The following is a 26,607-nucleotide window of genomic DNA, read 5'->3' on the forward strand; positions in this document are numbered from 1 at the left end:
ATTTTTTTAAGTATATATAAAAAGGACTTTTATATTCCATGCACACTCCTTAGCCTACTTCAGTATGTCCTCATGTAAAAGGGACACATTTCAACCAAGGAGACAAAATAGGAAGATGTGCATTTAGATAACTGAAGGGAAAAAAAAATATCTCTAAATCTAAATAATAAACATTTAAATTTGATTTCCATATCCCTTTAAACAGAGGTTCAAGCTGGGGCCTTTTAATGTCACTTTTCTTTAATACTCTAATTTCAATCAGGCCTATGCTTTGCAAATGACAAAGGCATTAAGAATACTATAACCATGACTGAGTTGGTCATCTAGTTTAGTGTTTCTAAATTCCAGTTTGCAGGGCACATTAACAGGCCATATTTTCAGGATATCTGAACTAGAGCATGGATATTAGCGTGCTCTCACCCAAGGTAATCCTTAAACTATGGCCTGTTAGTGTTTCCTTATGAATAAAACTTATAAATACTGATCTAGTTAGAGAAGCAGGAATATTATTATTACTACTACTATTATTTTTTATCAACCCCTTAACTGCTCACGATGACATGTGTAGGTGTATGAACATGTTTGTGCGTGTGTGTATGTATGTATAAATGTGGAACACTGTGGGGCCCTATATAAATGGTTCCTGGAGATGCCACTGAATTTTTAGTTGAACTATATATTCCACCACGTGACACTTCTAAATCAGTTGTCCAGAAAATATCCTCAAACCTTTACTATGTAGTAGTCTATTAAGTTCTTCTTCATTGTAAAATGTTTGGGGTCTCCAAAGAGAACAAGTATTTCTGAGTGGCAGTTGTTCTATTACTATGCAGAGGGCATTGTCTATATTGGGCTCAGTTCGCCTTTAAAATGCATCTCCTGAGGTTTCATGGTATGTATAAGCTTTAAACGATTACAAACTGTTAACCCTGTGATGTATAAAATGTTTATTAACTGCATTTGTATCATGTAAACAATTCTAATACCTTGTATGGAAACAATGATGTCACAATCATTCCGAAAATGATTTTTTTTTCTTTTTTTGGGGGCTAAATGTGCAGCTTTTTGTTTTACTCTGGAAACCTCTGTTAATTTTAGATTTGATTTTGAGGACACAGCCAAAACAATGTTCACAAATATGGTTGAATGAGCAACTTGTTGTGCTAACAAAGCAATCTGATACCCAGTGAATAAAACTTATAATGGAAACTGGTTGCCAAGGCCCAAGGGTTGCTATTCAACAAAAGAATACCAAGAAAATAAAGCAAATTTGATAACAGAAGTAAATTGGCAAATTGTATAAAATTACAGGCACTATCTGTAATATGATAGTTTAATCATTTTCGCTTTCTGTCCCTTTAAAAGACCATATAACTCCCTTATTTATTTTTTATCCTCAAAACCAGACTCCAGCTGTCCTCCACCAATATAAGGGATAATCTGTGATGATGGGCACAATGACAGTTGGGTCACACAATGTCCCACCGAACAGCACTACCTTAGCCCCACTGTTGATCCCGACCCATGATGTATAGTTTTGACTAATCAGTAATTTTACCCCTTGACTGCTAGTAACATACAAATTAAGGATTTTACCTATTTAGCTGCCAGTAACAAGTAAACAGAAGTGATTTTGTGCCTTTGTCTGCCCCTCACTACTTTGTGCTCTATAATGTAGTCATGGCGGAGGAGGGGCATATGAGGTGGGAGGGGCATATAAGATGGGAGGGGCAATAGGGTAGAGAAGGGACAAATGAGGTAGTTATGTGAAGCAAAAAGGGGGTGGGGGGCCCTGCCACACTTTTGCCTGGTGTTAGTTTTTTTGTGACACTTTTTCCCCATTGATGTCTATGGGGGAAAGCATGCACAAGCACGTAAAGTCAGGCCTTGGGTTTTGTGCGGTATGAAGCTTAATGTAGTCATGGCAGAGGAGGGGCAGAGGAGGTGGGAGGGGCATATGAGATGGGAGGGGCAATAGGGTGGAGGAGGGACAAATGAGGTAGTTAGGTGGAGCAAAAAGGGGGTGGGGGCCCTGCCACACTTTTTCCCGGTGTTAGTTTTTTTGTGACACTTTCTCCCCATTGATGTCTATGGGGAAAAGCGTGCACAAGCCGTAAAGTCAGGCCTTGGGTTTTGTGCGGTATGGAGCACCATATCGCACAACAAGAGTAGGTTTTCAGTAACTTGTAATGGCAGTGATATGGAAAGTGCAATAACGCTAATTTGTTGCGTTGTTTACGCAACCGGTTTAGCACACAACTTGTAATCTTGGTGAAAGTGTGTGCATGAGTCTGCATGTGTGTGTGCATGAGTGTGCATGTGTTTGTGCATGTGTGTACATGTGCTTGCTCACTGTTGAAGGTGTTGAAAGTAGAAACTAGATGCCACAGACTTACACAAGTTGCTGAATACAGGATAGGTGATAAGTTTGCTAACCAAATGTCCATGATGGCAAATATTCACTAATGTATATTTATAGTAATTTATCATGCTTTAGGCCTATACAGGGGTAATTCTAGATCATACAAATGTGGGGTGCCAAGAGAACACTAATATAAATATTTGGGGTCCAGGGGTGCTAAGGGGAACTTCCATCTTCTACTACATCGTCCTTCCTTAATATTATAAATTAACTTCTCATTTTTACCTTGAGCAAAAGACATGTAAAATAGAACTAGATATGTACAAAAGGCACCACCTTGCAAATTCAAGGCAGCTGTGGCCTTTGAGGTTTGGCGGTGTTATCAAAGACACCCTTAACATTTTTGGGGCACTGGGCAAGACAAATTTGTTGGGTTCCCCACAGCCCAGAGTTCTCATTCCCCTCCCCTTATATGCCTTGTCCCCTGTAAGGCCCATCCCTGTCCCAACATTCAGTGTTACCTATATAAATAATAACAGTATATACCTCCTGATACCATAAACCTTTCTTCATAAACTAAATACAGGATATACATGGCACCTTCTTATACCCTCACACCCTGAAAGGGTGTTATAATAATAAATGTGGGTGGTTAGGATACCACAACACCACTCTAGAACCACCACTGAGCATATAATTGTGTCACTCATGGAGTTAGTGTATCATACGGTACCCAGACTTCCTTAATTCATTTTACAGGTTTGTGCTGACCATTTTAAAACAAATGAAATGCGTTGCATCCTGTAATGTAGCAAAGAGGTTAATCCACCCTACTTATTTCCTTTTCATTTGCTGTGCAGATGTAATGAAGCTTCCAGAATGTGACAAGATAATAAGCACCCAGTTGTGACGGAGGAGAATTGTCTTCAATACGCCCCTGTCAAGCTGTCATTCTGAGGGAGAGCATTAGTTGTCTTCCAAAAAAATCTGTCTATCTTAAAGAAGAAACTCTCATATTTATTACAATGATAGGGTCCTTTAACCCCTAGTCTAATAAACATTTGAAATCTGCATAATTGCAAAATTCTGCCATTATAGATGTTGTAACACTCAATCTCCTGTTTGCTCTACCAATTTGCTTAAATTTGTTTTCCTATAGCATGATGTTAAGGTAATATCAACATTTAATTAAATAAATATCAGTAATATTGTCGTTGAAATGCTAAAATTGGGTTAATTCTAATAACCAATAATTTCATTATAACATTAAAAATAAGTTACTGTATAAAGCAATGTTTAAGGTACTTCATAATCAGATATATTATGGGCTGGCAGTGGTGAGAATAGAGGCTCAAAATTATGGTTAAAAGTTAGGTGTTATAAAATTATCCTGTGAATAGGGGTCCTGCTATTGTAAATCTGCCTTTTCTGAGAAGCCTCTAACTCTGCAAGGTGTTATGTGAACTTATTCCCTTTGCCAACGCCTCTTTTTAGAATTATTGCTGCATACCCTAAAATCAGCCCCCTGACCTTATTAACTATTTATGCTTTTTATTATTATAGCATATATTATCAGCTTGTTTTTAAATTCCCAGAAAATGGATTATGGAAAATAAAAATGTATTTGATATGTTTATACACCTGCACTGCAATTACATTAATATAACTATTCTCCATGCATCACAGGTGTGTGTATTTATATCCAAGACTAATTACCAGGTAAGTACATTTCTGTCATTAGAAGAAGTCTGAGTGTACAGAGACAGCTTGCTCTGCGTACGTTGTGCATATGCTTGTGATGGGGGCTGATGTCTTCTGACAGCTCATTATAACGTTGTGTAGATTGAGACGAGGGAGGAGCAGAACTGTTACGCTCATGAGGGAAATACAGAGGGACAGAAGGAATTGAAAATATGATCCCAATTTGCCATGTTTTGGTAGCATAAGCAGATTTAAAGACTATAGTGCACAGGTGCTACAATTTCCATTAACCCCAAGACTTGTGAGAGTAAAGTTGTCAGTCATGCGATTTGATGCTGATTACGTACTCGTTTAGATGTGGCAAACTCTCTCAGCCAGATACTCAGCAAGCCAAATATATAGCAACATTCACTATAACACAGAAATGGCCTACTGACTTTTACAGGCACTAGAAATAGTGACAATTATTTGGTGTCCCTAAATATCTCCAAAAGTCCCATAAGCATGATATCATCTCTTACAGCGTCTCACACATTATAATAATTGGGGTTCTGTACTTCATGCAGCCAGTTTAAATATTTTAATTAACATTGGAGTAGCAGATTAAATATATCACAGTTCAAATCAATAATTAGTGAATAGGGAAGTGAAGCAATCAATTTTATGTCTAGAATCTATATTGACTTGAATATAAATGTGACTGATACACTGAAATTCAGAATAAATAGCAGAACTTCTGTTTCTGGCGAGCCCCAATGTCTCTCCATCGTAACAGTTAGCGTGCCTTTTGTAATCTAGCCCAAAATGGGAAGGAATTGAGGTTCAATGCCCCAGTTTTTGTCTGGGCACAGAATTTTTTCTTCAGTTTATTAATTAGAAATAGCACTTACAAAAGAGGAAGTAATATTCTAGCTATGTATGGGTCACAGCCAGTTTGTGAATTTATCAGGGCTAATAGGACAAACACAACATACTGCAGACCCCTTCCTCTGCCTACTTCAGACCCCTTCTTTTGCCCGCCTAAGCAAGGTCTCCCTTAAAGGGACATGAAACCCAAAAAAATGTATTCATGATTTAGATAAAGCATAAAATTGTAAAAAAAAAATCTTATTTATTCTATTATCAATTTTGCTTTATTCTTTTTGTATTCTTTCTTGAATGAGCAGAAATGCACTACTGGGAACTAACGGAACACATCGTTAAGCCAATCACAAAAGTCATATATGTGCAGCCACCAATCAGAAGCTAGATCGAAGCTCCTAAGCCTATCTAGATAGGCTTTTCAGCAAATGATACCAAGAGAATGAAGCAAATTAGATAAAAGAAGTAATTTGGAAAGTTGTTTAAAAATGTATGCTCTAGCTAAATCATGAAAAACATTTGGGGTTTCATGTCCATTTAACAATCTCATTTTCTCTACCTAACATTGCTGCAAACCTGTCCAGTCCACAGAAAGCTTAACTGTAATAACAAGGTCTAATTTTTTAGCAAGTATACACACAGTAGTGTTAAAGGGACAGTCAACCGAAAATTTCAAATAGGTAATTCCTATAAACTTGCTAACAATTATTATTTTTAACTATAGCCCAATTTAGTAGCCTAAAGCGTTTCTAAGTATTAGTACTTACATTTGTCTCGTGTGGCTGTTTAAAATGTCCGTCTGCCTCCTCCCATATTTCGTCACCAGTATCTTCATTGTGCAGCTCTAACAGCTAATGTTCGCCCATACACACTCCCGTGTTTTGCGCATGCGCAGTGCGCCGATAATGTTGTAGGGGGAAGGTTTCAAATAGGAACACTAAATCCCTTCTCATTTTCCTACAGCGTTATTAGATCACTGCGCATGCGCAAAACACGGGAGGGACACGAGTGTGTACGGGCGAAAATGAGCTGTTAGAGCTGCACAATGAAGATACTGGTGACGAAATATGGGAGGGGGCAGACAGACATTTTAAACAGCCACACGAGACAAAAGTAAGAACTAATACTTAGAAACGCTTTAGGCTACTAAATTGGGCTATAGTTCAAAAAAATCATCGTTAGCAAGTTTATAGGAATTTTACCTATTTGAAATTTTGGGTTGACTGTCCCTTTAACCATAAGCAATCTGATAAGCAAAGGAGATAATTACTCTATCTGCTAATGGCACTTGTAATTGAACAGAAAGGCTATAACAATTTTTCTTCAAATGTTAATTTTTACTATAGCAAATTGTTATATTTTGCACTGCCTTACTCATTACCAAAGGTTTTTTTATACGAAAACTGGTAGGACTGGAGCCAAAGATGTGCTTTTGATAATTATTTAATTGTGCTTCCCTTTCCTTTATACTATCCCTCCCACACTGGAATTTTCTTCCCCTTCTTGTTTAAATTGCTTTTCTATACCCAGTACCTCTGTACTTACATTTTCAGTATAGTTGGCAGTTTCTGCAGTTTCAGCAGGAAAAATCAGCCTTTGCAAATAACAAAATAAAAATAAATATATTTCTGGGAATACATTAAAGAGGAGAAATAATATCACAGTTCACTGCAGCTTTTAATATTTATTGTTGCCCTTTTACTGTATTCACAAGGTTAATCCTGCCACATATCAGTCCCTGTTTGGTTTCAGCACAAATTATAAGACTGGCTCCTACCAAATAAGGCAAGTGTTGGCTGTAGTTTGGCTATAAATAACAAACAAGGTGTATTTAAGTAATTTCACACCAATTTAGGGCTAGATTACAAGTGGAGTCCTAATTTATCGGGCGCGTGCAAGATAAATAACCAGGCAATACAAATGGTTGGTTATGGCTACCACAAGCTTGCGGTATCAATTAGCACTCAGAAAATTAACTAGAGATCAGATCTCTGGTTAATTTTCTAAAAGTGCCCCAAATGCCCCTAAAATAGAGGGTCTTTAATTTTTTTATGAAACAAATACTGCACTAGGCACTAAAAAGTGCCTCTACATTGCGGCCTATGGGAACTGTGTATTCCCTGTAAATATATATGTATATGCTTAAATACATATATATTTAAGTGTTAATGTGTATAAACACATATTAACACATAAATATATAAGAATATAATCAAATACATATACAGTATATTTAAAATTGCTGGCCATCGCTGTGCTACTTAACCCTTCACTGCGCTTAGGTTCGGGGCCATGTATGACGGCATCAGAACGAGGCTAACATTAAAGCCTATGGAACCGTGTTCTCATATTAGCGTGCATTCGTATTACTAAGTTGAGCGCAAATATCGCTTTTGCAGAAGCAATATTTTGCGCTCAACTTGTAATCTGGCCCTTAATATGGTCATTTAGGGCTAGGTTAAAAATTGAGCGCAATCAATAGGGATCGTTATTTCTTGCGCAACCTTGCACAAAGAATAAAGCACAATCTAGTATTGCAAGTGGATAGTTAAATATTTTAACCAAAGAACCTTAATGCGGCAAAACTTTGTTTTAAGTGTACCCTGTACTTTTAATAAATAGAGCAGGGAGCACAGAGGTGCGTTAAGTGTTGCGCTCAAGCCAGTGGCGTATGTATGTTTTGTGCTGCCCCCCTCACAAAGGTTTTAGGCCTTTTTTCCACTTAATATTTTTTGGGGTCATTGTGTATAATGTTTTTGTTTTGTTTGTTTTTTAATAACAATTAAAAAGAAAATGACTAGCAAAACACTTGCATACAGGTGGGTTGAATTGCATGCATCTCATACCATTTTCTCCCTGAGAGAAGGTGAGAGAAAAGAAAGGGGAGTGGAAAAAGGGAGGGAAAGGAAAGCAGGAAGGGAGGGAGAGAGAGAGAGAGAGAGAGAGAGAGAGAGAGAAGAGAGAAGAGAAAAGTGGTGAGGGAAAGAAAGGAGTGAAAGATGGGAGCAAGGGAGGGAATTTAGAGAAAGAAGGGAGGGAGGGAGTGAGTTGAGGGAGGAAGGGAGGGAGAAAGCGAAAGAAGGGAGAGAGGAAGGGAGGGAAAGAAGAATACACTTTGAAACAATCAAAATACACATTATTCAAGTAATGAAACTTTTTAAGTGTCCGTTTCCTATTTACTCCATGGGTTCATGAATGCAAAGAAAGCAAGCTATTAGTAGCTAACATACATTAGCACTGAGAGTTTATGATTAGACATCACAAGCTTATCTAAGCAGTGCACAGACGCATCCAGTCTGTTAGCTGCTAAGACCTGCAATAAGCACTGCACTCGCAGACCCACCACAGATGATAATGGGAGGCAGCATATCGGCACAAGGTCTTCTCCTCCAGCCTCACCTTGGAAGCATATCCACGGTCTCACCAAGAACACTAACACTGCAAAAATGCCGGCGGCTCTAAATGAAGCAATGGTTTAAAGGAGCACTGTCTGTAAAGAGCGACCTTAATCAGCGCATGTGCCTTGTCTTCTCTATAAAAGCCTGCACGTTATAGCTCACTGTACTGTATGCTGGCTTTTAGAGAGAGGATAGGACAGATGTGCTGCCCATCCCAAATCTGTTGCCCTAGGCACCGGCCTTGTTGGCCTAGCCCATAATACACCACTGGCTCAAGCGGATTCCAAAATACCACTGTATAATTTTTTAAATAAACCAATATAATTAATAATGTAGTACAGAACTATTTGATTGATATCCGACAAGGTATTCATTGCACTATCTATATTGGACATACAGATTTTAGTATGCCCTGCCTAGACCAGTGCTTATTAAACTGGACAACCTTCAAGGGTCCCCTCAAGATTTGATAGTGTACTGTAAGTTGTTAGTGTGTGTGCATTTTTATGTACGAGTGTGTTGAGTGAGTGTGTGTTGTGAATGTATGAGTGAGTGTGTGTTTTGAGTGCATGTGCATGCACGAGTGTGTGTTGAGAATGTATATGTGTATGTATGATTGAGTGTTTTTGTGAGTGTGTGTACATGTGTATGCATGAGTGTGTGTGTTTGTGTATGAGTGAGTAACTTTTTTCAATATTTTGCATAATGTGAGGTAGGCACCTCTTCAAATGAGTGGGCATTACTCATCTACACACTTGGGGGGGGGGTAGCCTACATGGAAGGTACATGGAATTAGACAAAGGGCCCCATGTATTAAGAGGCTGGCGGAAAGCTTCTCAACTTGCAAAGCTATCCGCCCACCTTCGCTACATACGAGCAGCGGATCTTTTCGTCCGCTGGCCATATGTATCATTACACACTCATCAGAGTGTATAATGCCCCCCTCTTCATTTGCACGACTAATGGCGCAAGTGAAGGAACTGTCAATCACTGAGAGGGATTTCTCTCCACCACCTCAGAGGTGTAATGACTGCTGCTTCTTACATTGCGGGAAGCAGGCTCGCATATGGGAACCTGCCCGCATGGGCTCCGGAGCAGCTCTCGCTGCTTTGTACATGGAGCCCAAAGTGTCTAACAGATGGTGATTAGCAAATGCTACTTCAGTGGAATTTACTTATTTTCACTAATAATACCCTCAAAAGTGTGTTTTATTGATATATAAAAAATAAAAAACTGTCTGACACTGGGTTTGTTTTGAACTATATTATAATAATCGGGTTCCAGTGCAAAAAGGGGTCCCAGGTGAACGATAAAAAATAACATGATGTTAATGCAAAAATGTTTGTGCTCCACTTGCAATTTAGGCTTTATTGAATGACTGAAAAAACATTATGGCCCAGATTACAAGTGGTGCGCTAAACTTTTTCCACTTAAGCCTTTACTGCTCTCAAAATAAAACTTAAAGGGACACTGATTCAGATAGAGCATGCAATTTTAAGCAACTTTTTCATTTAATCCTATTATCAATTTTTCTTGGTTCTCTTGCTATCTTTATTTGAAAAAGAAGGCATCTAAGCTAAGGAGCCAGCCAATTTTTGGTTCAGTACACTGGACATCACTTGTTTATTTGTGGGTGAATTTATCCACCAATCAGCAAGAACAACCCAGGTTGTTCACCAAAAATGGGCAGGCATCTAAACTTACATTCTTGCTTTTCAAATAAAGATACCAAGAGAATGAAGAAAACTTGATAATAGGAGAAAAATTAGAAAGTTGCTTAAAATTGTATGCTCTATCTGAATCACGAAAGAAAACATTTTAAATAATTTTTTATAAAACTGACCTGTTCCAAACAGCCTAACGATGAACAGATCCACCTGATTAAGCGTATTATGCATACTCATGTCAGATTTTCGCCAACAAAATTAATTTCCTGATTTGTTTAAAATATTTTAAATTGAGAATTACTCATATCTGAACAGTCACCAGTGCATCTTATTATACACATAGCAATGTTACGTTAATTCCTGTCTGCCTTTTATACTTTGGTATTAAAAAAAGCAGTTTATTAATATTTGCAATATAGTTGAAAAATAAGCAGTTAAAATCATGCATTTCAATAGTTTATGTAATCAGGAGACTATATAATTCAAAATATAGCTACGCAAGAAAATCTGCAGCAATGTAGATCAAATAATGCTGCTAGTTTGTTGGGGGAGAACTAAAGAACGAGAAATATGAAAAACAGAATAAGGTAAAAGTGAAACTGAAATGGAGAATGGATTAACATCTTAAATGGATCCTAGTCGAAAAGTATGATCTTCCTGGAGTCATTCTAAAGTAATTGATGACTCCAAACTAGTCATCATAAGCCATTCTGAAGTATGCCCACAGGCCGAAATATTTAAATGAGATGACTCTAGAATCATTCACTGGCTGTTGATGCTTGTGAAGTAATCAATAGGGTAATTTGCTAATCATTCTGAAGTCATCACCAAGAATTTTTTACCTTAGCTGATGACTTTACCAGCCTGATTATGTCTGATGATGTGCAAATATCGTCTAAAGTTAGTATTTTAGAGCATTTTTTTTATTGTTCTATTGCTACAACCTTAAAAGTTTAATTTTAACTTTCAAGTCCCTTTATGTGAAGTTTATACCATTTACTGGGTAGTTACGTTTAGGTGCAAACTTTTAACCCAATGATGACTCTTACAGAGACAAATGGTTGAGTGAGAGAAGAAAACAGTTATATACAACTTGTTTCTAGACCACATGAGGATTTTTTATTTGCTATGATTTATCTTTATTTGTTGAACACATTATTAAATACTTAGGCCTAGATTACAAGTGGAGCACAAATGATAGTGCAGGACAGGTTTGCATAAGAATAGTGCACAATCCCTTGAATTACAAGTGGAGAGTAATGTGTTGCTCTACACAATTTAGAGATCTTGGAGGGCTAAAGTAAAGTGTTAAGCCTTGATTATATGAATAACAAAACACATGTATACTATATTAAAACATTTCACTCATATAAATGTACATATTACATGTAAAATATTTTTTTAATTGAAATAAATGTTTTAATAGTGATTTAAACAGATGACAAGGTATTGTACTAGGAAGGGCTGAAAGGTGTATGTATATATATATATATATATATATATATATACTGTATATATATATATATATATATATATATTTGTATTTATGTAGATATTTGTGGGTATGTATAGATGTGTATTTATGTGTATGTGTACATATATATGTGTAAGTATATATGTGTGAAAAGTTTTAAAAAATATATTACATTAAAAACTCATAGTTTGGTAACTTTGGGTAGTAATTTAATTTTTTTTTTAGATGTGGCAAGAATAGGGCTATCCCAAGTATGGCTGAACATTCAAAGATTACTTGAATTTTTCAGCTCAAAGTAAATGATGTAGCGCACCCGTGCTATCCTAAATCCAGATGTTAGTGCACTGTAGGTTTTCACTCAAGCACTAATATATTACTCTGAACTGTAATATGATTACAAATATAAAAAGCTCTATTGTTGTAACTTGAGTGGTGTTAGCACACAATAGCACTAATATTTATTTTATACAGGTGGTGAGAGTCCACAATCCATTAATCCTGGGAATTACCTTCCCTACCACTAGGAGGAGGCAAAGATTCCCAAACCCCAAGAGCTCACACATACCTCAGTCTTTTCTTTGCCTCTGCGGAAGGTGGATGAAGAATTAAGATGTGCATGTGTTTCTTCAGAGAAAGGGTTTTCAGTGTATTTTGAGGCCCAGTCCCCCTCAGTGGGCAGTGCTTGTCAGAGGGATGTACTTGGGGTATTTGTTTATGATTCCTTTATTCACCTCATGGGAATTTCTTCATAAACTCTACATAATCGGTCGCAGGACTTTTGTCTCCCTTTATGTATCTACAATATACTCCTATTCCATAACCTCTGCTGATATGTTTCAGTCCTGGTTTGGCTATCTGCTTCTTGGATGTGGACAAGTGTCTGTTGGTAAGTATTATTTTTTATTGTTATATAAGACACTCTATGGCTATGTTATGGGAACTATGAGTTACAGTTATATATATATATATATATATATATATATATATATATATATATATATATATATATATATATATAAATATATATATAAATATATATATAAATATATATATATATATATATATATATTTAAAGCAAACAAACAACTTAATGACCCAAAATGCTACTCTAGATTAATATGCAATACAATTGAAGGATATCAACAAATTTATAACCATAAGCATTTAGGGAACATATAATAACAGAAAGAGAAAAAAAACATTATTATCAGTAAAAAAAACCTAAAATAGCAACATTCCACTTAATACCAAAAATCAATAAATAATATAATCCACCGGGCGGACCTATAGTAATAGGTTGCCTGTCAGAAAAAGCCAGCCAGTATATTGATTATAGACTAAGGGCATCTGTTTATGAGTTACCATTTTACGTGCAGGACACAATGGAGGTCTTAAAAATATTAGAAAACATTTACTTAGATCAAGAAACATGGCTATACACTACAGATATAGAATCATTATACACATCAATAGAACATGAAAAAAGGATGAAAGGAGTTCAATATTTTTTAAACTAAAAATCATAAGAAGACACAATTCATAATGAGTTTATTATTAAATTACAGCAGTTTGCACTGCAATATAATATTTTAATCTTTGACAGTAGATTCTACCTGCAAACAAAAAGTACAGCCATGGGGACAGCAGGCGCTCCCTCTTATGCCAATTTATTTTTGGGATGGTGGGAGGCTGTTAGGGTTGCCACCTCAGCCATGTTTTCCTGAACACTTATGAGTTACACATGCTGCAGGGTGTGCAGGGAGGAACATGTATTGTGTTTCTGGACAGCACTATTCATATTCCTCCCTGCAGCATGTGTAACATAAGTGTTCTGTATTTTAAGGGACGGGTGGCAACCCTAGAGGCTGTACATGTGTACATTTCTTACAATAAGAAGGAACACTAACTGTGAACATATTTACAACTCTGAATCTGAGGAATTAAAGACCAGTCTCCTTAACAGGGGCTATATTCATAAATTACTGAGCTCTGAAGCGAGAGATGACCAACAACTAAACAAAAAACCAAGGAAGTCATTTTAACAAGGAGCAATTGTTTTTAGCACCCCATTTTCTTTACAGTATTATAAAGTTGTTGACATTTTGAAAAAAACATATCGAACTTTTAAATAATGATAATGCCTTGGCACCATTTGTTAAAACCAGGGATAGGCAAGGTGTCCGTACACGGACACTGGTGTCCGTGACTGGCCCTTGCAGTGTACGCCACCCATTTTGCTGCGGGGAGGAAGGAGTAGGACAGATGAATGCTGATCCTGACTCCTCCTTGACACATGCGGCTCCAGGTTTCGCAGGGTTGTGGCCACTCCCTCGTGATGCCGCTTAGTACCGGGAAAATGACTCTGAGTGACTGAGAGATTCAAGAAGCAAGCTGCCACTGTGTCCCTGGAGCTTTATATGCAAAGGTAAAGCACTTTAACCAGCACCTGAGGTTTATTATTAGAAGTATTTAATTAGAAAGAAAAGATATACTAAGGTTGTGATTCACAACCTTAGTATATCTTTTCTTTCTGATTAAATAATAGGAAAGGGAGAATATGTAGTGTGAATAAAGAGACTGCTAGCGATATTGGGTGATAAGTTTTGGAATAAATAAAGCCTGAGTGAAATACTGGATGTGTATCTGCATCTGTATAATAACACCCAGCTCTATACAAAGACACAGTAGTGACACTGGCCCATGCGTATAGCCAGACAAGGGCTTGTTTTAGGATCAGTGGTATCTGCATCAGTATAATAACACCTAGCGCTATATAATGACACAGTAGTAACACTGGCTCATGGGTATAGCCAGACAAGGGCTTGTTTTAGGATCAGTGGTATCTGCATCAGTATAATAACACCTAGCGCTATATAATGACACAGTAGTAACACTGGCTCATGGGTATAGCCAGAGGAGGGCTTGGTTATAGAATCAGAGGTATCTGCATCAGTATAATAACACCCAGCACTATATAATGACACAGTAGTGACAATGGCACATGGGTATAGCCAGAGGAGGACTGATTAAAGGGTCAGTGGTATCTGCATCTGTATAATAACACCTAGCACTATACAATAACACAGTAGTGACACTGGCACATGCGTATAGCCAGACAAGGGCTAGTTATAGAATCAGTGGTATCTGCATCTGTATAATAACACCTAGCGCTATATAATGACACAGTAGTGACACTGACACATGGGTATAGCCAGAGGAGGGCTGGTTATAGAATCAGAGGTATCTGCATCAGTATAATAACACCCAGCACTATATAATGACACAGTAGTGACACTGGCACATGGGTATAGCCAGAGGAGGGCTGGTTATAGGATCAGTGGCATCTGCATCAGTATAATAACACCCAACGCTATAAAATGACACAGTAGTGACACTGGCACATGGGTATAGCCAGAGGAGGGCTGGCTATAGGGTCAGTGGCATCTGCATCAGTATAATAACACCAAGCACTATATAATGACACAGTAGTGACACTGGCACATGGGTATAGCCAGAGGAGGGCTGGTTATAGGGTCAGTGGTATCTGCATCAGTATAATAACACCAAGCACTATATAATGACACAGTAGTGACACTGGCACATGGGTATAGCCAGAGGAGGGCTGGTTATAGAACCAGTGGTATCTGCATCAGTATAATAACACCAAGCACTATACAAAGACACAGTAGTGACACTGGCTCATGGGTATAGCCAGAGGAGGGCTGGTTATAGGATCAGTGGTATCTGCATCAGTATAATAACACCAAGCACTATATAATGACACAGTAGTGACACTGGCACATGGGTATAGCCAGAGGAGGGCTGGTTATAGGATCACTGGCATCTGCATCAGTATAATAACACCCAGCACTATGTAATGATGTTTTTAATTTAAAATGTACCTTAGTGTCCCTGGTTAAAACATGCAAATTTGTTTCCAGAAAACCAGAAACCCTGGGTTCAAAGCTTTCTCCAAGCATGGTTCAGGTCAACAAAACTAAAACTACAACTTGGTTACATCGCAAGGGGAATTTTAAGTGTAATAAATTCAATTGTAAAGCATGTAAAATGGTAACAGTGGGTAATAATTTGTTCTCCTTTGCTGCCAAAAGATGATTTGACATCAATTTTCATGCAAAATGTAGTTGGGTTGTATACTTAATAACTTGCAACCATTGCAAACTACAGTATGTTGGCCAAACCTCTTGCAAACTCTGGGACAGAGTTAGAGAGCACCTTAGGAATGTAGAAAACTGCAATAAACACTCTGCCATAGCTAAATATTTCAATGGCCTGCACCTCACTAGCATTCCTGACTTTGGGGGTGCAGATCATTGCAATAGTAAAAAGACACCCGGGGGGGGGGGGGTAACAGACATACGTCTCTAACCAAAATTTTTGGATTTTAAAGTTAGATACGAGACACCCGAAAGGCATGCACCTAGAATGGGATATCTCATACTTTACAGACTAACTTTGTAACTTATTCATTTATTTTTTGAAATTTCAAAAGTCAGCTTCTTTTCTTGGTTTCTTAGTTACTCCCACCAATCCAGAAACATAAAAAATATAAAATATTTAATATTATAGAAGCTCAAGTTGTATTCCAGATCCATAAATATATATTTTTTTAAATTAATCCCTTTTTGATAAATAACTCTTTGTCTTGAACTTAGAAGAAATAAATTATTATACAACATAAAATTATCATGCTTAGAAAAGTACTTAGGAAATTCGCTTCTGTTCAAGATAATGACTTAAAAATTTATATTTCCCCTAGATCCTGTAAGCAATCTTCAAGGATAATGTATCACTGTTTTTTATCTATTATTATTGTTTTTTTGGGTTTTTTTTTGCGAAACCACCTTATGTTTTTGATGGGTGTCTCCATGTGTGGTCTGGCTTTGGTCCCTGATTGGCTGGGTACCTCTTAAATATGAGATGGTTTGCCCTATGTGTACCCTATGACTAAGGGCCACTAGAAGCGCAAAACGCACCAAGCCAGCTTTTTCCTTGACCCCTGCATGTATATGGAATATATATGGCATTTTTAATCTTTACCCAATAAAAATTGTTTTTTTATATTTCCCCTCCGAGTGCTCAGGATTCCGTTTCTCTTTGCTGTACATGTGTTTACAGAAGAAAATAATTAGTATATTGAGAAGATCCCCATATGGCAGAGATTTATAGACAATATCTTCTTCATATGGGAAGGTAGTCAAGAAAAATATTAAAAGAATTTCAACAAAAAATAAATAGAAATAATTTAAAAATCAAATTAACATCATAATCCAGTCAGAAAGAAATTAATTTCCTTTATCTAACAATCAGTAAGGATCCAAATGGTAGAATAACAACAGATCTATATCGTAAACATAGGGCCACTAATAGTCTTTTACACCAGTCAAGTGCACATGCACCAGGGACCAAACAGGGTTTAACGAATGGTGAATTCTTAAGGACTCAGCAAAATTGTACTGACAAAGCTACTTTTAAGAAAACAGAAAAATAATTGGAACAATGATTACAAGAAAGAGGATACAGCAAAATAAGTATAAAGAAAGCCAAAAATTGAGCACTCCAAACAGGAAAGATATATTATACATAAAAACTAAAGTAGGGGATGATAAACCACGATTAATCTTCACACATTCACAAATTTCCCAAATAATTGAGAAAGTCGATAAACATTGGCATATCTTATTGTCAGACCCAATATTAAAATCTAAATTAGGTGAGAAACCAGAGATAGCATATAGAAGAGCTAAAAAAATTATAGACATGATATCTCATAGCCACCCATATAAGAACAAAACCAAAAATTCCCTAACTCCAGGAGCTTTTAGATGTGGGAACTGCTCAACCTGTCAACATATGTACAGAACCACAACAATCACAGACAGCTTTGATCATACACATCTTATTAACAAATATATAAGTTGTAATACCAAAGGATTGGTATATGTAATACAGTGCACTTGTAAAAACATTAAAGTAGGCATGACAACAAGAAAGAAAAGAGTTAGACTTATGGAACAGATCTGAAATATAAAAAATTCAGAGAAGGATCAAACAGATGATAAAACAATAACCAATGTAGCATCCCATTTTCTAACATGCAACAACACCAGACATCTCTTATGTTGGGGAATAGAACATATAAATCTGGGTATTAGAGGAGGGAACTTGGAGAATGCTTTATTCAAAGCAGAGAGCAAATAGATTTACCTGCTTAAAGGGACACTGGACCCAAATGTTTTCTTTCGTGATTCAGATAGAGCATGCAATTTTATTCAACTTTCTAATTTACTCCTATTATACAATTTTCTTCATTCTCTTGGTATCTTTATTTGAAATGGAAGAATGTAAGTTTAGATGCCGGCCTATTTTTGGTGAACAACCTGGGTTGTTCTTGCTGATTGGTGGATAAATTCACCCACCAATAAACAAGCGCTGTCCAGGGTCTGAACCAAAAAAATAGTTTAGATGCCTTCTTTTTTAAATAAAGATAGCAAGAGAATGCAGAAAAATTAATAGGAGTAAATTAGAAAGTTGCTTAAAATTGCATGCTCTATCTGAATCACAAAAGAAAAAAAAAATAGTTTTAGTGTCCCTTTAATGCAGTGCATCTCCATGGTATGAATGAAAATAACAAACAATTTTTTGTGTAAATTTATTCAGAAAAGGGTAAAGTAGTGATATTATAAGGAAAATCAGGTTTTTGTAAAATATATCAAATTATGATCATGAATATAATCACTAGGTATAGACAAACAAATAAAAAAGGTTTTCTGTTAATTCAATAAGAAAAGGGTAATGGTACCCAACAATAAGGAACACTAAACACACACATATTGTCTTTTTTCCTCTACACTGTTTTTTCCCTCTTCTTTTCTTTTTTTACACATTATAATTTGATTTTTATACACCACAAGATATGATAAACACCACACAATATATACATTCAAAGAATGAATGATAAAGTCACTGCTAGGTTGTCAGGGTTTTTTCCCTGTTTTGTTTGCCATGTGCTGCTGGCAGCCATTTTACTCACCTCTCTTGCTGACTATGGTGCATTGTGGGGGATGCTGCTTATTTCCTGCACTTCCTTTTATGGCCAGACTGGTGTGCATCATCTGTGTGAGACAGGATGCAGTCTCAGAATTGTGATGACATTACTTATTATTTAAAGGGCCTCTATTCAGAATGCTTTGCCTTTGCTTTGTCTCAGACCTGTTTGTGAGAGTTCCTGTGTATTACCTGGCTGTCTGACGTCCTTCCTGGTTCCTGATCCCTGGCTTGTTCCTGACTCTGCTGTTTTCCTTGTTCCTGATTCCGGCTCATCTGACTATTCACTTTGGCTCCTGACTCGGCTGGTCTGACTACCAGCTCTGGTTTTGACTCCTGGCTTGTTATTTGACTTGTGGACTTTTTATTATTATTTTGTTATTAATAAAGGTGTGATTATTTTTGCACTTCTCGTCTCAGTCTAATTCCTGGCACCCTGACATAGGTTTTTAATCTTAGAGACTATTAAAATAATTTTATTGCATTTGGAATCACACTTTTTTTTAGATTTATTCACAAATAATGAATTCATGTCATTAAGGTGTAAATCACACATACACACAATTTTTCACATAAATCAAGAGGGAAATTCCATTATATGTGGATATAATTGGGATTTCCTAATATCGCATTAGCCTATAAATTCAAAGTAATATATATATATAACATCTGAGAGGGTCTGCTGCCTTGATTATCTGTTAAAGTAAGATTGTCTAAGTACGCAGTTAGCTAAACAGGTTAATTTTTAAATTGTTTGCTGTGCAAGGGGTAAATTAAAAAACAAAACAAAAAAAAAACGTTTTTTGTTTGTTTCTACCCTTAATTTTTTTTGTTTTTGTTTCCTGTATGGGTAATTAGGGAAGGGATAATGTTCACCTGTTTAGGCCTACCTAAAATATAAATCTTGCACAGTAACTCTGTGAGCCTGCTCTGAAAGGGTCTGCTGCCTTGATTATCTGTTCAAGTAAGATTGTCTGTTTAAGTAAGCAGTTAGCTAAACAAGGTAATTAGGTAAACAAGGATTTGGAGTAACCAAGGGGAAAAATAATTATTTTATATTTTTAAGTTAAACGTTTTATGCTGTAAGTATGTGTGAGAATCTCATTCAGTGTACAGCTTGCCACATGTTTGCCTCACTGGAGCTGCAACTTCAGAGATTGTTTGTGGCAAGTGTGAGCATATTGTCTCTTTAGAAACTCGTATTGGAGTTCTGGAGGAATGAATTGCAACACTGCATGAAATTCACACACTTGAAAGGGAAATGGATGGGACTAAGCTGGTTGTTAACGTTTCTAGCAGTGGGAATGGGGAGGATTCAGATGAGGACGGAGACTCCAGAATGTAGCTGGGTCACAGTTAGAGGGCGAAGTAAAGGTAAGCGGAAGAGACAGGCCAGTTTTGAGCTGTTACACCCCAAGAGATTTGCCAGATTAAGTAAAGATGTTGGGGATATCAGTTCAGGGGTTGCAGTGTCATAGAGGGCTATTTTGCCTAGTATAGTGAACAGTCCTTTAGTCATGGAAGAGAAACATAGTATGGTGGGCAGTCCTTCAGATATGGTAGAGGGGCATACTATAGTTAACACTCCTTCAGTCATGGAAGAGGGGCATACAAGTCAGGGCCTGAGGCAGATGTTGGTGGTAGGAGACTCTATAATTAGGAAGGTTGATAGGGTAATTTGTCATCCAGACCCTTTTAATAGAACAGTTTGCTGTCTTCCAGGGGCTTGTGTTAGGCATATTGTGAAGCTTATTGATAGATTGTTAGAGGGATGTGGGTCTGATCCTGCAGTCATGGTACATATTGGTACTAATGAAGGAATCAGCGGTAGATGGAGAGTCCTAAAAAATGACTTCAGGGAGTTAGGTAGCAAGCTTAAAGCAATGACCTCCAAAGTAATATTTTCTGAGATATTACCAGTGCCGTGTGCTAACTCAGTAAGGCAGAAGGAGCTAAAGTCTGTTAATTCATGGTTAAAAACATGGTGTAAAAATGAGGGGTTTGACTTTTTAGATCACTGGGGTGACTTTTCACTTGGGTACAATTTGTACAGTAGGGATGGATTGCATCTGAATGACATGGGTGCAGGTGTGCTGGAAGAAAGAATGGTAGCACATTTAGAGAATCTTTTAAACTAGGCAAAGGGGGGAGGGTCAGTTAGAACACAATAGAACAGAGAGATCAGTCTGTGAATATGTCACTTCTATAATATCTCAAGGAAGGGATGACTTAAGAAATGGAACATTAGAAAGTATGGAGGAAAGCACACCAAGTAGCAGCAGAAAGCACATGAAAAGTAAATGTATGACAACAAATGCAAGAAGCATGACAGGTAACATGGGGTAGCTGGAGCTCATAGTTGCAGAATAGGACTATAATGTTATCAGTATAACTGAAACTTGGTGGGATGATTCACATGACTGGGCAGTTAACTTACAGGGGTATACTTAATTTAGGAGGGACAGGAATAATAAAAGGGGTGGAGGAATCTGCATGTATATCAAAACCTAACCTTCGACCTACAATAAGGGAAGATATTTATGATACAGTTGGCAATGTAGAGACCCTGTGGGTTGAAATAAAGAGTGTGGGGGGGAAATCCTAAAAAAATATTACTTGGAACATGCTACAAGCCCCCCAACATTAGTGACCTGGAGGAAACTCAACTACTAATGTAAATGCTAATAACAGTGCTGTAATTATGGGAGATTTTAACTACCCTGATATAAACTGGGCCAATGAAACTAGTAATTCAACTAAGAGGGATAGATTTTTAAATGTTCTCTGGGATAACTTCTTGTCACAATAAATTGAGGAGCCAACTAGGAGTAAAGCTATTTTGGATTTAGTGCTATCAAACAATACAGATATAATATCAAACATAGAAGTCAAAGAACATTTGGGTAACTGTGATCATAACATGGTCACATTTGAAATCTATTTTCATAAACATTGTCTTAAAGGTTTAACTAAGACTTTTTAATTTTAAGATAGCAAAATTCAACGATTTAAGGAAATCATTAAGTAACATAAATTGGGACAAAGAATTCTCTAGTAAAAATACAGAGGATAAATGGATAACATTTAAAACTTTGTTAAATAAATATACATATCAACAAATACCATATGGTTATAAAAATAAAAATAAAAAATCCAAGCCAATGTGGCTAAATAAAAATGTGTTAAGAGAAATTAGTAAAAAACATAGGGCATTTAAATTATTCAAAGAAAATAGTACAGACTCAACATACCATATTTATAAGGAATATAACAAAGCATGCAAAAAAACAATCAAATTAGCCAACATTTAAAATAAAAAATTAATTGCAAAGGATTCTAAGGGGGTCAATTTATCAAGCTCAAGAAGTTATGAAGCAGCTGCTCTATAACCTGTGCACCTGTTAATTAAGAAACTTGATCTCTGGCGTTTTAATAAATCTTTGAGATATTTTCTATGGAGTGGGAGGAAAGCAAGAATTAAACTTGCCAACCTATACCAATCAGTTTGTAAAGGGGGTTTGGCCCTATCTAATGTGAAAGACTATAATTATGCCACTATTTTATGTTTTCCAGTAGATTGGATATAGCAATTGTTTAGATTTTCGGATGAGTCCTTAGAACTACAGATTTGTTCTCCCTTCTCATTGAATTTTTTGGTGCATGCATCAAACAAGGAATTGGGGGGCATATCTCCAATCATCCCCTATATAGGGATATTTTATGGGCCTGGAGAAATTCGGCCAAACGTATGGGTATATTGTCAAACGTTTCCAAATGGCTACCGTTAAAGGGAAATAGACATTTCCCATTGGGCAATATGGTGGATATTTTTGATAGATGGTCACCGTCTAAATCACTGATTGTGAAGGATTTCTATGATAATAGGTTAAATAGACTTTAGACCTTTTTCGAATTTCAAAAACTGTTTCCAGTGGCCCAAAAAAAAACATATGTTTTATTTCTTTCAGGTAAAAAACTATATTTTAAGTCTAAAAAAGACCTGTCCTTACATTTGGCATAACCATCTGCTTTTGGAGCCTCTTAGAGTGGGGACAGGGTCTTTATCAACAATTTACAAAACTCTTATGGCCACAAAAGAAATATCTTTATTGTCAGGCCTAATGCAATACTGGGCAAGAACGGTAAATATAGTAGATTTAGACTTATTATTACTGAAAAGTTTAAAAAAAACTCAAGGCCTTTTTTCATCTTCATATTATAGAGAAACACAATTCAGATTATTACATAGGGACTATTTGACTCCACATACAGTTTCTAAATGGAACAAAAATGTCTCTAATGTTTGTCCTAAGTGTTGCTTGCACGACCCGGACTTAGGGCATTTGTTGTGGGATCGTCCCAGGTTGAAGAAATTCTGGGCAAAGGTTTAATATCTTCTCTCTTATATAATTAAATTAAAGGTACAGCTGCGAAGGAAATCTGTGTTATTCCTGAATAGTCACACTTCCTGGGGGAATAAAACTAACTTTGTTCTCACTGTAATAATACTTCTTAGGAAACTGATATTCAAGAACTGGATTACCCCTAAAATACCATTGATTGCTGAAGTAAGGAAAACATTATTAAACTCAGCAATTAAGGCAGCTTATGGTTGCAAATTAGAGGGTAATAAATCTGATTTTTTTTTTGTAAAATTTGGAAAGAATTTGTCTGTTATCAACACAAAGACTTTATAACCTATATAGAACTAATTATTAATATACGATTAATTTGAGGAAGAGGAGGGGGGATTTTCTCCCCCCCATTTTTTTTAATCTTAATAATGTAGGGGAGTAAGGGGAAAGAGGGGATGGATGTACTGTATATCATATTTTCATTACTACAGGGATTTGCTTATTGCTAACTGATTTATAATTGATTGAGCTGTAAATTTATTTGATTTTTTTCTTTTTCTTTTTGTCTTTTTATGTTGGATTGTTGAAGATGTCTTGTTTATTTTCTGTATATGTGATATTTAAATTTCAATAAAGATATATAAAAAAAACACACAAAAAAAACCTGTTCACCTGCTCTGAGGCGGAGGACAGACATCAACCTGATCAAATACGATTGGGTTGATTGACACCCCCGATTGGCCGCGAATCTTCAGGCCAGTTCACAACAACTGCTGGTGCACTGATAAATGCAGACAGCGTATGCTGTCGGCATTTATTGATGTGCGGCGGACATGATATGCTACATTGTATCATGTCCGCTCGCAGAATAATAAATTGACCCCTAAGTCTAACCCTAAAAGGTTCTTTAAGTACATAAATAGCAAAAAATCTAAGAAGGACAATATAGGTACATTAAAATGCGTGGAGGGTAGCATGGTCAACAGTGATAGGGAGAAGGCTGAGGTACTAAACCAGTTTTTTTCTTTAGTATACACAAGAGAGGAACCAATGGACTGTACTTTGGAATAAACTAGAACATGCCAGCCTATACCATTAACTGGGTTATGTATAGAGTATTTTCGTTTTGGGGTGGGTTTTTATTTTTAGATTAGTGCTTGGGCATTTCATAAACGAGCTGAATGCCCTTTTAAGGGCAGGAAAAAGAGCTAAATGCGCTTTTAAGGGTAATGCCCATACAAAGGCCCTTTTCAGGGCAATGGGTAGATTAGGTTTTACTTTATTTTTATTTTGTGGGTTTGGGGGGTGGTGGTTTGTATACTGTTAGGGGCTGTTAACTATAGGGCAATGCCCTACAAAAGGCCCTTTTAAGGGCCTTTGGTAGTTTATTATAGATTAGGCTTTTTTATTTTGGAGTGTTTTTTTTTTTTTAAACAGGGTATTAGAATAGGAATATTTTTTATTGTTTTGGATAATTTTGTTTGTTTTTTTTGTAATGGTAGGTTTTTCTATTTTTTGGAATTTTAGTGTTTTTTATTTTTTTGTAATGGTAGGTTTTTTTATTTTTGTAATGTTAGGTTTTAGTGTAAGGCAGCTTAGGTTTTATTTCACAGGTAAGTTTGTATTTATTTTAACTAGGTAGATAGTAAATAGTTAATAACTATTTACTAACTATTCTACCTAGTTAAAATAAACACAAACTTACCTGTGAAATAAAAATAAAACCTAAGCTAACTACAATATAACTATTAGTTATATTGCAGCTAGCTTAGGCTTTATTTCACAGGTAAGTACATTAGGGTTAGAGTTAGGTTTAGGGGTTAATATAGTTTAATTAAGGTTGTTGCGATGTGGGGGGCTGGCGGTTTAGGGGTTAATAGATTTATTTAGTGGTAGTGATGTGGGAGGCCAGAGATTTAGGGGTTAATAGATTTATTTAGTGGTGGCGATGTCGGGGAGCAGCGGAATAGGGGTTAATAGATTTATAATAGTGTGGGTGATGTTGGGGTGCAGGGGAATAGGGTTTAATAACTTTAGTATAGTGGCGGTGATATCGGGAGCGGCAGATTAGAGATTAATAGCTTTATTTAGGTGGCTGCGATTTCGGGAGCGGCAGATTAGGGGTTAATAACATTATTTAGGTGTTGGCGATGTTTGGGGCGGCAGATTAGAGGTGTTTAGACTTAGGCTTTATGTTAGGGTGTTAGGTTTAAACATAACTTTTTTCCCCACAGGCATCAATGGGGCTGCGTTACGGAGCATTTCATTCCGCGCTTCAGGTGTTTTTCTGACACCTTCTCCCCATTGATGTCTATGGGGAAAGCATGCACGAGCACATCAAAACAGCGCTTAATTTGTGTGTGTGCGGTACGGAGCTCAACGCAACCATATCGCACGCATAAGCCGGCTGTTTGAAAACTTGTAATGGCTGCGCTATAGAGGGTTAAATAAAGCAACTTTTGTTGCGTTCGATAATTTACCTATAGCGCGCATAACTCGTAATCTAGGTGTAAATTAGTTAAAATTGAAGATTTTGATGACACATGAAGTATTTTTAAATGAGATGATATTGTAAACCCTTATAATGAGCTAGGTTCAGGGAACTTCTTGAGTGTCCTAAACATTGGATTTGTCATATCCTAGTTTAATTTCAACTTCTATATATTCTGCTGTTATGTTACATCTTTCATTCTCTCCATACTATCAGTTGTACGTATTCTGATTGTATTCTTTTTATTATGTAGGAGGAAAGCTCTCCGCTGCCTGCTCACAGATGATAGACTTCTATCAGGAGACTTCTATCAAGACTATTCATTAACCTTTCCAGGGACAAAGTCCCAATGAAGCAGGCAATTACCTTTCAGTGCTTCATATCCTTGCATCTGTCAATAGGTCACCAGCTGCTCATTTAATGCAATCATTTGCTTCATATCTTACTTACCGAATGCTGCTTTACCTCTTCAAAGCTGTAAAACACCATTAGATAATCATAGTCCTAGGTCTAAAGACAGCTAAATCCTGAATTCCCATTAACACAGTTCATCACCCTCCTAAAAATAAGTGCAAAAATGTTAATCGACACAATACTGCAAAGCCTTCTACTTAAAGCAGAGATTTTTAAATCTATTTTACTGTCACAAAATGTGATTGCAATATAATGTAATTGGGAAGGTGTAGAATATACTAAACAGCTTACCAGCTAGTACGCCCACCCTAACCCTTTAGTGCAACCCTAATGCATACTATAACACATCCCCTTTTTTACTGTTAGACTGCCTGTGAGTTGGCATGCATAATGCTTTCTCTCTGCCTTTAGTATAACCCTAATAATACATATTATATTCACAAATTTAGATAGATTAAGACTATGGGGCGTATTTATCAAGCTCTGTATGCCTTCAGCCTTGCCGGAAACACAAGTTATAAAGCAGCGGTCGCTCCATAACCTGTCCGCCTGCTCTGAGGCAGTGGACAGAAATCGATCGAGTTGATTGATACCCCCTGCTAGCGGCTGATTGTCCGCAAATCTGCAGGAGGCGGCATTACACCAGCAGTTCACAAAAACTGGTAGTGCAATGATAAATGCCAAGAGCGTATGCTGTCGGCATTTATCGATGTGCAGCGGACATGATCCGCAATATCGGATCATGTCCGCTCGCACAATGATAATTCGGCCCCAATATATATATACTGTATATCTTACCATGTTTGACGTTTTGAA

Source organism: Bombina bombina, chromosome 6 (genome assembly GCF_027579735.1).
Source record: "Bombina bombina isolate aBomBom1 chromosome 6, aBomBom1.pri, whole genome shotgun sequence".
Lineage (NCBI taxonomy): Eukaryota > Metazoa > Chordata > Amphibia > Anura > Bombinatoridae > Bombina > Bombina bombina.